The following is a 17,897-nucleotide window of genomic DNA, read 5'->3' as shown; positions in this document are numbered from 1 at the left end:
GCACAGTAACTTTAAGAGTATAATATTTTGAAGACACAAATTTTGAGAAAATTGATGTGTTGCTGATAAACTATACAAAAATGTTATTTAACAATCATTCTTATATTAAGGCTTGAATAGGTTTTTGGGAAATAGTGATGTAAAGAATAGACTTGTCTTCTACAAGTTAGTATACAACTTTTCTTCTTTGAATCAAATCTGCGAATAGCTATTAAACAAATGCACAAAATCATTGTGACACAAACTCATTATCACCCTAAATCAAGAACCCACTTTGGTAGCCTGTAAAGCAGTTATCACATTGACAAAGATTGCTGAAAATCAAGAAAGACCATGCCATTAAAAAAGAAAGACCACAATACTTGTCTGGAAAAAAAAAAATGTGTAAGGATGAAACTGATGATCTGAAGAAAAGAGCTACCCTGTATGAAACAGAAATAGAAATGGAGATGGTGGCAGTTGCCTTACAACATTCAATGATGTGCAATCTGCATGTAAAAATCATTTCATACATCACATCTGACTATAAATGGTTTCATAGTGTACTCTACCTTCAGCAAATCCATTGTGAATAACCATCTCTTCCTCACACTGAATGCGCTGGCAGCTGGTGTTATCTGCTTCACCCACCCACATCCCAGCTGCATCGCACTGCAGCGTGAGCGGGGTAGAGCTCTGGTAGCCTGTCAAGCAGCTGTAGTTTGCTGTGGATTCAAAGGTAGTCGGGATGTAGCTCGCCACGCCGTTGAGAATCATGGGCGGACCGCCGCAGTCACGCGGCTCACAGGAAGGGGCTGGACCACTCCAGGTGCCATTGGAGGTGCAGGTTTGTGAGCTCAAGCCTATCGACAGTGGAATGAAGTCAATATTGCTTTTTATTCTGCGCGACATGATAGACAGTCTGTCTACATCCAATTTATATGTAACATTGAATTTAATTATTACAATGCCAGAGGTCAAAGCCAACATCGAAACTTAATATATCCCAAACTGGTCAGTCATGACTCTTTTGGATCCTTATCATAAAGAAAACCAATTATAACTTTATCATAATCAATTAAACAAAACTGGATGTACATTTGCAAACAGACCAAGTTTATGGACTTTATCAGCTCATAATACTGGCATCCACATAACACAATGAACGCAAAGGGAGAAAAGGACTGCAGGGTGTACAAGGCATCCTCAGAAGTCATGCACTTCCGACATTCTTGCAATATCAAAAGGAATCAATGATATTAGGATGAAGCATCTATAATTGATATTCAATCCTTGGCAGCATGGTAAATATAAAAACTCTCTCTATCTTTCTATATGCCAGTATAATACAACAGCAATAATGACAACACTAGCAATAATGACAACACTAGCAACAACATCAACAGCAAAGAAATCTAACAGAAGTACATAGCAGTATCCAATCATCTCATTAGAGCACAAGAATGCTGAAATCAATCATCACTGGACTTTACCTATTAAGGTGTATCCAGGATTGCAGGAGTATGTTATGATGCTGGAATATGTGTACACGGATCCAGCGACACTTCCATGGGCAGGAGGTGCTGGTTCCCCGCAGTTCACAGCCCGGCAAACAGCAGTGAGCTGGCTCCAAGTGCCATTGGCCAGGCACATGGCTTCCACGTAGTCCGCTTCCCGGCCGAACTCAAAGCCTGGCTGGCAGATGTAGAGAACCGTCTGGTTGAAGGTGAAGTCGTAGCCGATGTAGAGTCCATCTTCCATGTCTGCTGGAGGGCCGCAGTTGACAGCTCTGCAGCGGGGAGGCGGACCCGACCACAGGGCATTCTCAGTGCAGTGCAGAGTTGACTGGCCCTCCAGGATGTAACCATCGTGACACTGGTACTCTATGTGACTGCCGTATGTGAACTCAAGCCCAATGATGATCCCATGGCTGATGGTCACAGGAAGTTGACAAGACAGAGGAGTGCACCTTGATGATGAGTTGGACCACTGGCCACTTCCAAGGCAATGGATATGGGGATCTCCGAGGAGTTCATACCCTCCGTTGCAGCTTAATTCCACCGAGCTTGGGAAGGTCCAGGTGTCGCCTAGGAAGAAACCATTCTCCTGTGATGGAGGAGGTCCACAGAAGATCGGTGAACAAGTGGGTGGGAGTCCTTGCCAAGTGCCAGTGGCATCACAGAACAGTTCCATAGAGTCATCACTAACATACCCATGTCGGCAGGTATACCTCACTGTTTCATTGAAGCGGCGCTCTGGGGAAATATCGGCATTGTTGATGACTGGAGGATCTCCACAATTGATGAGGCTGCACAGAGCAGTAGTAGGGCTCCACTGTCCACTGGCCTGACACGTTATGCTTGGATTTCCTGTCACTTCATATCCAGTGTCACAGCGATATGTCACCGTCTGATCATAGGTGTGATCCTGACCTTGGTAGGAGGCGTGGAGGATATGGCTGGGAGGGCCACAGGACACTGGCAAGCACGTGGACAGGGACCCCACCCACCTTCCGTCTTCTGCGCAGACAAGCTGGCTTCCTGGAGTTGGACGGTAGAATCCACTGTGGCAATCATACTGCACGATGGCTCCAAACGTGAAGGAACCCACTGCTGCGGTAGCATTATCTGCATAGTCATCAAACACTGGAGGATCTGCACATGGGACTGGATTGCATATTGGTGGGTCACCTGACCAGCGGCCGTTACCGGTGCATCGTATCTGCCTCTCACCGGACAGGACGTACCCACGATCGCATTCAAATACAATGGTGTTGTTGAACGTGAAGTCTGTGCCACGGATGGTAGTGTGGGATATTACTGATGGTATTGCAGGGCACTGCACTGGTCGGCAAACAGGGGCGGGGGGCTCCCATGATCCCCTTGCGCTGCAGTATGATGCTCTCCGGTCTGATTCATACCCTTCCCTGCAGGTGTACCACGCCGTGCTCCGATAGCTGATGCCATCAAATGTGACATCTGCATTGGGGATGCTGCGAGGATTGCCGCAGACGACAACGGAACACGTCGGCACCGGGTAGTCCCACAATCCCGTTTCCTGACACTGGATGACAGCCCGTCCCTGCATCCGGTAACCCACGCTGCAACGGTACTCTGCTATGCTGCTGTACACACTTCCATTGGACGTCACCAGCATGGGGTTTGGCGATGGCACCAGGGGCGGGCATGAGATGATGCGGCAGCTGGGGGGCTCGCTCCACTGACCGTTCGTCTGGCACGTAACATTGGCAGGCCCAGTCAGGCGGAAGCCTCGATTGCACTGGTACTCCGCGACGTGACCGGGGAATGCCATTTCAACACTGCGTGTGGTATCCATGGTGTATGCCTCAGAGTTTGGCATGGCAGGAGGAGCAAGACATATCACATCTAAAAAAGACAGAAAATCAAGATATATCACATTCATAGACTGCTCCAAATTATTTTATGAAGCAATGGACTCATGTTTGGTCAAGCACTCAACTTTACAAAAATTTGCACAAAGCAAACAAAGCATTTCGCATCTCAGCAGCAAAACAGTGTGTTCCCTTCAAATTTGTGCTCCAACTGCTGTGCTCACTGTCATGTAATATCAAACAGCATTTAAAAAAAAATAATATCTTTCAATCACATAAGTCATTACTTCATCAAGTGCCATTTCCTATGCATCACTCTTTAACCATCATCAATGGAGGTATGGTCTCAGAATCTCATAGAAAATGGGTCAAAGAAAAAAGAAGAAGAAAAGACTTCTGTCACTCTCAGATGAAATTTCATCTCCAATGAGTATCTATCTTTTATTCCTTTAGGAATGTTTTCAATTGTCGTAAGACTGCAACAAATTGTAACTCTTGCATGCATGTCATTTTTGTTCAAATGACTACACTATTCATCAACTTGTTTCTACTTATTTAGTCCATATATATGCAAAAGAAAAGCAAGAAAAACGAGAAGTATTTGCAGCATAAAACTTTCGCAAACTGCCGCCGGGATTGTGTAGACAAACACTTTTGCGTGCATTTTACTTTGTGAATCTTCGGCCCCTAGTGAAATTAGCGAAAGTTTCACGCAAGCAATAATTATATAATATTGACTGGCCCTGAGGGAGGTACCAGAAAATATTGCCCAAACTGAAAGCATATTGCCCGAGTCGAAGACGAGGGCAATATGTTTTCAGTGCGGGCAATATTTATCTGGTACCTCCCGAAAGAAAGGCCAGTCAATATCATAATTATTACCTATCCCCCTAGGTAAATTAAGAAAATGTGTAAATACGGCTATACACTATAATTATATATGATAGAGATCAAGCCACATTTGACTACCTGTAGACCATCAACATGTTGAATAATTGCAAAATTGTTCATCAATGTATATCATTCAATTCCAACTTCAAAGATACATGTAGTTGTAACAGGTAAACTTCAAACTTCTGAACGTTCTTACACTTTATTTTTACTTCTCTGTTTAAAGTTTGAGAGTTGTAAAACTGATGGTCACTGTGCAATTACTGATCACAAATGGACTAGTCATTGCCTAGTGCTGCTGTAAGTGGTCGACCTTGTATGAGTTGATTTATCAGCGTTCTTCTGTGGTGCGTGTAACTGACACCCTGGACGTCCTGGAATGTTTTCTTTTCATGGTCGATCGGAGGTGGGGAGAGAGATTCCACTCTTTTTCTTCCCACCTCCCCAAACCGGAAGATTGCATTGTTTGCACATACTATTACTGTTACGCAGCGACATGGCGAAAAGCATATTGACTGCTGACCTTTAACCCTGCAAAATAACAACTCCTGACCTTTAACCCTGCAAAATAACAACCGGAATTGCCTCGCAAAACTCCCTCGTATAGGTAATAATTTCTGGTGTTACAATAGCCTGCCAAGTAGAGAAGCACAAAAGGATTTTATCATGGTACACCATGCAAAATAAGAGACAACCTTGAACGGCATAGGAAGACATGTCCAGTCTCTCAAAAACCAATACACAGTATGTACCCCCAAAAAATTACAATCGGATTTTTGCATTGATAACTTCCAATATGATTAAACTGTCTGAATGCTATTTCAGGGTCTAAAAATATAACATCTTACCTATATTTTGCAGAAAACCCTATTCAATTTGGTCACAGAGAAATGTGAATCATTGTGAACCATGTCGTGGATGTGATTCTTCCAAGTTTAGCACTTGGATGCTCTTGGAACTGCATATTGATGTGTGAACACAATGGACAGAACTTGGAGGGAAGGGATTCCTGACATGCTCTACAAAAATCCTCATTTCTCTTTGACCACCGAAGCAAATCGGAAGGGGGTTTCTGCAAGACGTGGAAAATAAGTTATAGTTTCATACCCTGAAATTGTATTTGGATTGATTCGCTATTTCTAAAGTTATCATTGCAGACGGTCCCGTTGTAATTTTCTTTTGTGACAAATGGTACATTCCTCCGCCTTTGAGAGAAAGAGAATAAAAACAACTCTGCTTACATCTGCATTCTGGAGCTTGTTCTGACCACTGTCCATTTGCTTGACATTCTCTGAAGAGTGGACCCAGAAGGGTGAAATTCCTGTGGCAGGCGTGCAAAACCTGGTCCCCAAACAGGTAGGATCGGCCCACAACGCGGCCGTGGTTCACGGGGCCTGGGTGCCCACAACTGATCCCTTCGAGGGACATGACAGAAGAAATTAAAGATCTTTATAAAGAGTTCACCGCTATCAGTGAAGGATGATGTCATACTAAGAATAAAATGTAAAAAACCTCCCAATTTAATTCTGATTATCAAAAATACTGATTAGAGTTTGAAAACATTACAATAAGTATCACTATCCAAAACAACATTCCTTCATTACTAGACATCAACACTGATGTTATTTGCAAAAACAGTGTGAAAATGAAAAAAAGTCTTATTGCTCCCCTGAAAATGTATGATTTTAATATACATCTTTCCACCCCATATATACATGTATGGCAAACACATATTTGCATACCACCATAAACACACATGAAATATAGTGAGTATTCTGTATACATACTGCATTGATATCACTGATAAAAAAGTGGATTTACGATTGACTCTACATCAATTTTTTTTCTTTTTTTTTTCTGAGCGGGGGGGGGGGGGGGGGGATTTCACAGTTTTTTGGTAGCCATGTAGGTGTGCAGTTTAGCATATCTTTATGAGACCACAGATATGACAAAAGCAAACCAAATATGGGCGTGACAGGTTATGTATTATATAGGGAGAAATGAAAATGAGACGGAAGGGGGAGGGGAGGGTCATAAGTCAAAGACTCACTTTCACAGTACGGCTGCGCTGACGGGCTCCACTCCCCTGATATTTGGCACTCGGCAGAGCTGATCTCGTACCGGGGTAGCTGGAAGCCGGGCTGACAGTCGTACCTCACTGAGCTGAGGGGAGTGGCTGCCTGGTAGTCATGGACCAGTCCATTGTCTGGCCGAGCAGGGGGAGGGCAGCCTAGGGATATGCAACAATTGAGTAAAATTACAGTTGTATAAAATCAACACAGAAGCTGTATCAAAATGTGCCCCATAAACCTGCACATCTCAAGTTGATAACAATGATAAAAGCATACTAACACATAGGTTCATGTTAGATTGAAAGGAAAAGTAGGCAACACTACAAGAATATATTAACTACCATGTCACCAATATACACGGTGAATACTTTGGATTCGTCTATCTTCTTTTTGCTCCCTTTCTATTTCTCACACACACTTTCCCATAGTTTATACATCATAGTTTTGACCTGCATTCTTCTGTATTTTGTTGAGCGATTGGAAAAACTACATGTCTGGGAATGCAGGTGATTAACTGAAGGTGTGCTTGGAAGAACGACAAGAATGCATGCAAGGCCCATAACAACCCCTTGGGTGAGTTTGTTTCATTCTTCCGGGCACACCTTCCCTGATCTGTGTGCATTTGCGTCACACTGTTATGTTCATTATATATATATATATATATCTATATATATATATATATATATATACATACATACATACATATATATACATACATATATATATATATATATATATATATAAGTTAACGAATCAGTAGAAGAAGAACGCCGTGAAAAAAAATAATAAATCCTAGATCTTGAAGATCTTAAAAACGGAGCATAGCTCTCAAATACTGAAAGGCAAGGTCACACTCTTCATCAGTGCCCATGGTGTGACAAAAGATCTTAATCAAACCCGTTTCTGAAACAGACATGAAAACACGTCTGATCATATATATGTATATATATATATATATATATATATATATATATATATATATATATATATAAATATATATATATCAGGGCTCCACACGAACTTTTTTTTTTGGTGGCCCGATGGGGCCACCAAAATCATCAATTTCAAATTTTTGATGGCCCGAAAAAAACAATAAAAAACATTAAAAGTCCTTTTTTTTAATAAAAAAATGAGTCAAATATATAAGTTTTATCATAGTAAGAATTGGAAGCTGGACATATCTACTCATAAATAAACCTCAACAAACTCGCAACACTCATTCTCAGGCACACATTCAGTCCTTTTCATCCATCATTTAAACAAATTTAACTGCTAATTTCCGGCGCAAAAAGTTACGAATTTATTGACATACTTTTCAAACATTTTTGGTGGCCCGAGGCGGGCCACCAAATTTGCCCTTTTTTAAAATTTGGTGGCACGACTTTCATTTTTGGTGGCCCTGGGCCACCAGGCCACCGTTAGTGTCGAGCCCTGTATATACAAAGTGTACAGTATATATATATATATATATACTTGTGTGCTGCTGTTATTTTTGCAGTGAAAAGATGATTCATGAAATATGCCCTAATCAATCCACTGCAAAAATTTCAGCTCGTACAGCATTCCTCTTGCAAAAGGTTAGCATGCAAAATGGACATGCAGACAATGCAGGTATTAGATTTTCAGACAAAGAAGGACCGATCTGAAGTGAACCAACCTTCACAGAAATGGTTCTCCACCCTCTGGATGTCACCCTGCACTCCGGGCAGGAAGTCTGGCCAGGCCACCACCACGTCCGCCAACCTCTCGCAGCTCCTGCTCAGCGCCCGCACCTCGTCCGCACCGAGCACCCTGTCCGAGACGGTGAGGAGGTAGAGCTCTCCAACGAAGGACTCCCTGGGGTGGAAGCCCCCACCGAGGGAGTCCTGCTCCTGGCCAAGGATGAATTTCCCACCACCTGTTTCGGAAAAAAGAAATTGAGGAAGAGAGGTTTGCTGTAACACCATGTGTACACAATTTTACAGTCTTTGCAGGGATTGTTGCTTGGTGAAAGAAAAGCTTACAAAGAGGCGAGTACCAAGGGAAGTGACATAGGGACAGTTCAAGGATGGCAAGTAGTTATTTACGTCGATGTAGGGCAATTTGTCAATCAGTTGCAAGTAGTGACATTCGAGGGTAACACCATGTGTATGTAACTCTTGCAGCAACTGTAACTAGGCGAAAGTAAAGACCCTAGAAAGAGGAGAGCTGAGGAGGGAAGTGACATAGTCACAAGGAGAGTGTAAGGAAGGCAATTTGTGACAATCAGGGACAGGGGCAGCTGTAAGCTGCAAGTGGAAGTTTCACTAGTGGAGACGGGAGGATAGGAGACAGGGAGTGTTGTAAAGGAAGATTAAGATGAAAATCAGGTAAAAGGTTTGGAAATCGTTGGGAGGAGAAAGGTGAACCAGAAAGGAGAAGGAGAGGGAGAAGTTAAAGGTTGGAAAATCGTGTAGATAAGAGAGAGAAGTGAAATAGATGTGACATTTCTACAGATGCTTCATGACATGGAGGGAGACAAATAAAGTTGGCGAGCAGATTGATGAGGACTATGGACTGTGGACTCAAAACTACATAAGTAGGAAATAAAAGACGGAGGAAAGTGGAAGTCAAGAAATTCAGCTGCGGTATTAAAAAAACTAGATATATCGCTATGGCGACTGATATGCCTCCGCCATAATGCATGGTTCTCCTAATAGGTGTATAGTACAATGTCTTGACAATGTGTGATGACAGTTTCACACAATTGGCAAAATATTAAAATGACAGGTTTGACACAAATGTGCTGAATGTTCACTTTCCTAGAACTAGGTTCAATTGGATGAATGATTAAAATGTCAGAGTGCAGGTATTTGGGGAACTGATGATTTTTACTTGACTTTTGACCCTTTTACAAGTTTATGCATTGAGTAATTTTCAAGGTATTGAGAAAAAGTATAATTTCAGTATCAAATGGGAAAATAGCATTATCTAAACCTTTCGTTTGACCTTTGACCTCACAGTTCCACAGAGAATCACTGTTAGGTAGAACATGCATAAATATGTAAGTTTCATGATGATACCTTGAGTTACTTTCGAGATATGGAGGAAAAAGTGCAATTGAGCACTTTCACTTGACCTTTTACCTTTTGACCTTTGACCTTTTGGCAAGAAACTTCCCCAAAAATATATATTGGGTAATACATGCCATACATCAAGTTAAAAAAAAAAAAACCTTCAGGCATATTGCATTTTAAGGAAAGTAGCGATATTTTGAGGAGTTGACCTTGACCTTTGACCCCCCTGACCTTTGACCCATGACCCCCAACTTCCCTAGATAATCACTGCCCATCGGTACAAGCATATATACTAAGTTCCATGAAGATAACTTGAACCATTTGCAAGCTATGGAGAAAAACATGAAATTTCAATTTTTTTTTCACAAAATAACCTGTGACCTTTGACCTTTGACCCTGTGACCCTAAAATCCACACAAAGTATTATCCCCCAACGATATACCCTCATACCAAGTTTGATGTAAAACCACCACACGGTTCTTGAGATATCGACAAAAACAAAACGGGACGGACGGACGGACGGACGGACGGACGGACGGACGGACGACCCGAAAACATAATGCCTCCGGCCACTTCGTTGCGGAGGCATAAAAATGAAATTGCACTATTGCAGCTTGAAATATATTGTCTGCTGAGCGAGCAGTTTAATCTCTGACTTTTTTTCTCCTCTCACTCCTGCTGGATCTAGATTATTTGTCAACATTTAGTGGAGTCTTACCTGGCACTATTTGTCACACTTACTGCAAAACCAGAAACAGTCGCGACATGAAACTTTTGTGAATGGCCTCTGATATTTAATGCATTTTTTGTGCATTTCATTTTCACAAATCTTGGCTCCTGGTGAAATTCGTTAAAGTTTCACTCACGCGAAAATTTTTGGTTTTACAGTAATCAAACCCACTATGACAGTAAATATTTGTGGAATTGATAGGCCATATCGATTTAACCCATTGAGGATGGTTTGATTTTGCTACAACACGCATTTCCCATAGACACTTGCCGAGTATACTCGGGACTCGTCCTCAATGGGTTAAAGAGTAAAAGTCACTCACCTGGGAGAGTGGCCCCTCTGGCCAGTTCTTGACCGGACGCCTGTAATTCACCATCCTTGAACACCTGGTATGACCCACTGGACTCCCAGGTGATGGCCACATGATGCCAATGTCCATCGTTTGTCGTGACATCGGTCACTTTCAAGTGTCCATTCACGTCCAGTACAAACCTGATAAAACAGCATAACATAGTACAGTCAGCCAACAAGAATATAATGTATACACCTGGGCCCTGTTTTATGAAGAGTTATAGTTGATTATGTAGTTGATTTCTCTCATAAGTCCATGGCAGCATGTGTGTTAAGGAAATGTATAATCGATTATATCTTTTGATAAAACGGGACCCAGATACCCTTCTCAAAGTACACTGTAATTCTTTTACTTTTAAGTTTGATTTTCCACGGTATGTTCACAGACTTTAGGCAACAAGTATTGAGCAAGGGACAGAGTCTACTTGTATTTGTAATTCCTATATAAATATACATTAAAACAAAGTCCTGCAAAAGCAGATCTGTAGATATCTAAAATTGAACAAGTACATTCTTCCTAACATCTCTGTGCATGAAATTATGTTTTCGGCAGTAACAGTATGATTACATTGTGCTTTCATATTTTTACTATGCAGTGATGGAACACGTAGAGAACTCGGTGGAAATGATGGAAGTACACAGAGCATCGCCAAATACAACCTCAAAAGCCATGGCACCCTTCACTTTCATGAATGGCTTCTGTCCCCAAGCACAGGGATATAGATCATACATGTAAGCAGTGTTGCGGTATTCTGAGGGTTGAAAGGCGTATCTTTGGTAAAAAATGCTATTTTCACCTTTCTGGCAATTGACGTGTGTAATAGTACAATCAAGGCAGAACAGTATTTTCCATGAAACCTGCAGTATGTAAAAACAGTAAAAAAAAGTGCGAAAAAATAAAGAGTTGGCATCTCTGCAAGTGGCCCTGATCAAAGAAAATTAATGTGACAGAAATGGTTGAGGTGTATAGTTGAAAACTAATACTGCAAAGACTGGATGATTATGTGCATTGTAATCATTCTCACCCACTGTAGTCTGTAAGAGTCAACACATTGGCGTTGGAGTCGCTGATGGCATACGAGAAGACCGTGCCGTAGTTTGCAGTGTCGTCCGTCCTCATCCAGAAAGCGATAGTCACGGCACTGAGGGCGGGAAAGTCCCTCTCAAGGATGACGTAGTCCTCCACGCCGGCCCGGTCAAAGATGAGGTTGAAGTCCCAGCTCATTTCTGATGGGTGTGATGAAAAACTCTTTTATGAGGCGGACTTGCAGTAAAGATCTCTCATCTTTTTAATGTTCCATTACACCAAAAAATATGAACATTGACTGCTGATAATCTTTTGTTTCATATGTGTACATACAGAATTAGACCTATTTTCCAAACTCCCAGAATTAATGCATATCGATTTTCCTTTTCAATTATGTGTACAGCAGCTACACATTTCTTTCGCATGACAGAATAGTGAATTGCAATATATCTATGAACATTATAAAAAGGTGAAATGTTTGAGCAGGGTAGAGAAAATCAGATTAGTGAAGAAAAACATGTAAGACAGCCACCACATTTGATACACAGAATTGCACACTAACTCCTTTCAATTATTCAATTTTAACATCTCTTCACCTTCTTCACAAAGATGTCCTCTGAAACCCGGCAGGCACTGGCACAGTACATCAGCAATGAGATCCGTGCAGGTTGCTCCATTAACACAGGGGTTGGATGCGCAGTCATCAACATTTAGTTCACATCTTTCTCCAGCAAATCCCTCTTTACACTGACAGCTGGAGGGTGAAAGGATGAAAGCTATGACTAACATCACCATAATCAATGACAAACAAGCATCAGTAAATTTTAATTTTTGAAGTACAAACACCAGGTAATGCCAGACAGACCTTTTTTATGTCCATAAGAGTACAATGATCAAACAATGAGTTTCCCAATGAGCGTAATTGTACCAACTCTCTCTAAATCAACTGAACCAAGAGATTTGCCTTCATTATTGCTGAAGGAAAATGCATAAATTTCTGGAAATCTGAATATCAACTGTAGAGAAAACAAGCAATAAATAATTATAATTGTTTTAGATTAAATGGTAAAATCAAAGTTGCCATAATGGAATGCTTAAAAAAAAAATAAAAGCGAAAGCAAATGCACTGACAAACTGCCACATCTTCAACTGCCAGACTGCAATCAGCTCATCCATTTAGCATCAAACTTTTAACATCCGGACATGTGAGAGCAAGATGAAATTCGCCAAGTACAGACTAGTCCCACTTTTTATATTCCCTGATGGTGAGATATAAATATTTATGATATGACAGGAGCTTTCAATACCAATGTCCCACAAACAGTTGTTCAATCAATTGTAAATACATACATACATGATAAAACTAATCAATCATCAAATTCAAATAAATTGGGATCGTGTGCAGAGAAGGCAGATTATTCCAAATGAGTTAACATAAGATGAGACTGAACACCTACAGAGTGAAGGGTAAAACATATCAACCCTTTGATTTAATACCTGAAGTCGTTTTGCAAATCAATGCAGGTTGCATTATTCTGGCACGGATAAGAGGAGCACTCATCGTAGTCCATCTCGCAGATGTTGCCATAGAAACCGGGAGGACAGATGCAGACGAATCCTCCCATGAGATCCCTGCAGCTGCCATTATTGTGACAAGGGGCTGACATGCACTCATCCTTGTCCGCTTCACAGCGGTCTCCTGTCAAACACAAGTTCGAAACGGGTGTTGTTGCTTTCTGATCACACACTATTGTCTTCACTTGATCTGATAATGATAATCTCAATTCACCAGTAACACGATCAGTGCAGCTGTAGTGCAGACAATAAAACAAAAGAAGTGTTCAAGTGTAAAGATGAAAAACTGTTTCGGTTTAATTCATCTTTACAATATTGAAAATACATTTACCTAACATTGCAAGATTTTGTTAGGTTTGTTTGTTTGTTTTTCCATCAAATTCATGAATACTTTTCTCTGTGTTGTGTTGAAACATTCTTTATCACAAACAAAATGTACTATTGATGACAACTAGAAATAGCGAATGATTAAATCAATATTTCTGATATCTACTCACCTGTGTACTGCTCGGGGCAAATGCACTCAAACTGATTTGGACCATTAATGCAGGTGCCTCCATTTGCACAAGGGTATGAGCCACACTCATCAATGTCCTCTGAACAGTGCCTGCCTGTGAAGATGAGAGGGAAATGCAACGATAAGGCCATTAAGTCAAGAGAATGGGAACCAGTGTATTGTTTTAGGGGGCGGGTTTGACAAAGAGTATAGGATGAGATGAAAATAAAACTGGTGGCAATAAATTCCTCCTTTACTGCCCAGTGATTTTCACAAGACATCGTGACACTTATATTCTGAAACTAGGTTTGCTAGAGAGAGCATGTCAATCAGATTTATTACTAACGAGAGACATCCCTTGTGCAATGTTCATTACCATATTTATTTGCCTGCATTCTTCAAAGACTTTAGGTTGATTCACAACTTGCACTGCGCAAGCTGCCAGAGCGTGATCTTCAGTTGTGATATGTAAAAATTTAATGTTACTGAAATACTTCGCACTGAATGGTGGGGCTATAGGGCGCATTCAGACAATGTCCTTTGAAAATCTGTTGAGAGTCCAATGATTAACAATCATTAGGCAGTGGAAGAGGTTCATCTGATTGGTAATTCTCTAATTAAGGCGAAATTTCTTTTGTACACAACCAAAGAAAACTATTTACCTTGCGTGAGCTTTCGCCTACTGTCTGTAGGCTTCATCAGACTGACGTTGACTCCCCGTAGATGGGGTGTAGGCAGTCTTACAGTCCGAATCGTGACGAGGGGCAATACAAATTATCTTCAGCGTATATTCCCATTCTCTCGGACTGTAAGACTGCCTACACCCCATCTACGGCGAGTCAACGTCAGTCTGATGAAGCCTACAGACAGTAGGCGAAAGCTCACGCAAGGTAAATAGTTTTCTTTGGTTGTGTACAAAAGAAATTTCGCCTTAATTAATTAATCATTAGGCAGGTTAATTTGAGTTCAAGCTACTTCCAGGGCTCTTCTGCCATTGGTATCAACCTCATTGAGCCTTGGTGCAAGTGTCTGGAGCTTGTCAGATCAGATTTCATCGAAACTCATCAAATGCTGATATATATATATATATTTTTTGAGATCAGATGAGCCCCCGATGGTCAGTGGAAGCACGAGGGTGGCATGAGATGGCTGCAAGATAGAGTGATGTAACTACGACACATGCAAACAGCTAGAGTACAATATCGAAAGGGATATCACCCCCACCCTACCTGTAAAACCATCCGGGCAGAGGCATTCATATCCATTGAGCAGGTCCTGGCAGGTCCCATTGTTCAGACACATGGCCGTCTCACACTCGTCCACTTCCACCTCACATCGCAGCCCTTACAAGATGATAATAAACACACAGAAAAGGTTGCTTTTATAGAGTGGGATCTATAATGCCTATCAATAAAGGAGGAAAGAAACTCATGTATGTAATTCATCACCAAAAAGCTTGATAAAGTCTCCAAACATAAACCTTTTTAAGTTGTTTTTTTCTAGCATTCTCTCTATGTGAGGCTTTGTAATGATAGGTATGAATTGTCCCACCACATAAATGACATACAATGTAGTCTTGAGGAAAAGCTGCTTTCAAATTCAGCTGCAGACAAATGTAATAGAGACTCAATAGGTAAATTTCAATATGCCACAGTAACATGCTTCATAAAACACTTGAATCTTCTATACAGATAATTACCTCTTAATTTAAAGATTCATTACATAGATCTAAAGCATCATGATTCCACCTGGCAACAAAGAAGCTTTATATCAATACAACAGATGTGAAAAACAGTATGACATGATACATACTATTTCCAATTTCCTGTCTCATCTGATTGCCTGTTTACTGTGAAAGTGGAAAATTTCACGTGAGCAATATTTTTCACTTGGCCGGGTAAGATGAATTTTGCATGTTTATCATAATTCCACGGAATCAAAATATCAAGTCGTATCACGTGTAAACAAGCAATAAAAAAACTGGTGTGCTTTTATTCTTGTGCTAAGCTTCATGTTGCACAAACATGATGGGCAAAAATATCCACACTGCGAAAAACGTCTTCTTTTCCCATATTTGTTTTCGAATCTTACCAGAGAACCCCTGTGGACACTGGCAGGTGTAGCCCCTACTGGCCGAAATGCACGTGGCACCGTTCTGGCAAGGCGACGAGAAACATTCGCTGAAAGGCACGGGCTCGATGGCTGCCATCTGATAGTTGCCCATGGCATTCTGGGCATCTAGGGGTTAAACAGAAAGGTTATACAGTGAAACCCCGTTATAACGAGGTTCGTGGGACCAGCGATATTACCTCGTTATAACCGGTACCTCGTTATATCCATACGCATCAAAAACAAAGAAAAACATAGGCACGACATCATATACATGTACCCATCAATGAAATTGAAGAACATCCTTTGCGTTGTTGTTACACAATTATGGATCATTATATTGAGAGAATAAAGGGAAATTATTTGTGAATTAGACGAAAAAGTAGGGGCTGAAATGAATTAAATCTTTATTGTAATAACCTTGTTTGTGAAGTTTTTCTAAGCACCAGCGCAAATAGAGTAACATACAGGCCTTGTTTACTGTAACTTGCGAGGTATTTTTACGCTGTTGGTGCCCAGTGGGAATGCGATGATTTCATGAATCATTTCGGCTGTAATCTTGTACAATGTATGATCATTGCACCCGAAGGGATTAAAAATGCGTTCTTTATTTTCTTCCGAAAATCTCTTCGCATTTTGTACATCCGTTCTTGAAAAATATGCAACAGGACTAAATGTGGAAGGTTGTGATCCTTTTTACGCAAATCTGTACCTGGTAGACCATTCTGAAAGAAAGAAAGATCTTCATTGTGAAATGCAGTGTTAAAATTGTGATAATGAACAAACCCACACCTATTCAAACTAATAAATGCGTTTGTTTCTTTTTCTGATTCAGATTAACAAGCGTCATTCAACTTTTTTTATGCTACTGTCACCTGGCGAGATTGCGATGATTTCAGAGTAACATACATGGGTTGTTTACCGTTAACTTGCGAGGTATTTTACGCTGTTGGTGCCCAGCGGGAATTCGATAATTTCATGAATCATTTCGGCTGTAATTTTATACAATGTATGATCGTTGCGCCCGAAGGGATTTATATTGCGTTCTTCATTTTCTTCCGAAAATTTCTTCGTGTTTTGTACATCGATTCCGTTCTTGAACTGTTAAATGCGTTTGTTTATATTTCCGAACACCGATTAAGTAGGTTAACATGCGTCATTCAACTATCTTTTACGCTTCTGTCACCCGGCAAGATCGTGATGATTTCACTGATTATTTCGGCTTCAATCATACAGACTCATATTTAAATTATCATTTGTTAAATGATAATGAACAAATCCAGATCTATTGAACTAATAAATGCGTTTGTTTCTTTTTCTAAACACCAATTAAGTAGGTTAACATGCGTTATTCAACTATTTTTACGCTACCGTCACCCGGCGGGATCGCGATAATTTCAATAATTATTTTGGCTTTAATCATACACACTCATATTCAAATTATCATTTGTTAAATGATAATGAACACATTCAGATCTTTTCAAACTAATAAATGTGTTTGCTTCTTTTTCTGAACACCGATTAAGTATAGGTTAACATGCGTTATTCAACAATTTTTACGCTACTGTTACCCGGCGGGATTGCGATGATTTCATTAATTATTTCGGCGTTAAAGGGACTGTACAGTACTGGTTGAGGCAGGGATTCATGTTTAGAACATTCCTAAGTGAGATAATGAAAAGCCTCTTATGAAATATGAAAGAGCATGTAATTTTACGGAGGATTCAACGTTTATTTGATGAAAATTGGTTTTCAAATGGCTGAGATATCCAAAAAAGTGCTAATAATAAAAGGCGACATGCCCCAACTTTATTAGTATCTCTTTGTTTCACCTTGTTTTTGGATATCTCAGCCATTTCAAAACCGATTTTCATCGAAGAAACTTTTGATACCCCTTATAACCGCATGCTCTTTGACATCTCATAGAGTGGTTTCTGAATATTTCACAAAACGTTAACAGCTAAATCTTCACCTCTACCAGAACTGTACACACCCTTTAATCATCCGCACTCATATTTGCTAACCAGCAAAAGAACTGGAAGTTGGAACTAAAAATGGAAAGGATATAATGATGAGATAAACACGCATTCCAATTGTTCATTTTTGGCCACAAGTGTCCCTACATGAAAAGTTTTTGAATGAGTTATCCTTTTTTTTTTCCTCGTTGCGCTGTGGTCTGACCTAACATCACGCACGCGTATCTCGCGAAAAAGAAAATCGAATGATTATCTTTAATAATTCAGTAGGAACATCGGAAGGCATTCCTGTGTCTTATCACGT

At 40.6% G+C, this 17,897-nt stretch overlaps 1 pseudogene; it reads right to left on the bottom strand.

Annotated features, from left to right (window-relative positions):
- LOC139723680 (sushi, von Willebrand factor type A, EGF and pentraxin domain-containing protein 1-like) overlaps positions 1-17,897 on the bottom strand; it is a 73,281-nt pseudogene that overhangs the window by 5,864 nt on the left and 49,520 nt on the right.

Source organism: Diadema antillarum, unplaced genomic scaffold (assembly GCF_040938485.1).
Source record: "Diadema antillarum isolate AM-2024a unplaced genomic scaffold, OU_Dant_1.0 scf00000197, whole genome shotgun sequence".
NCBI classification, from domain to species: Eukaryota; Metazoa; Echinodermata; class Echinoidea; order Diadematoida; family Diadematidae; genus Diadema; species Diadema antillarum.
Note: the sequence above shows the minus strand (reverse complement) of the source record. Positions and strands in the feature narration are given on the sequence as shown.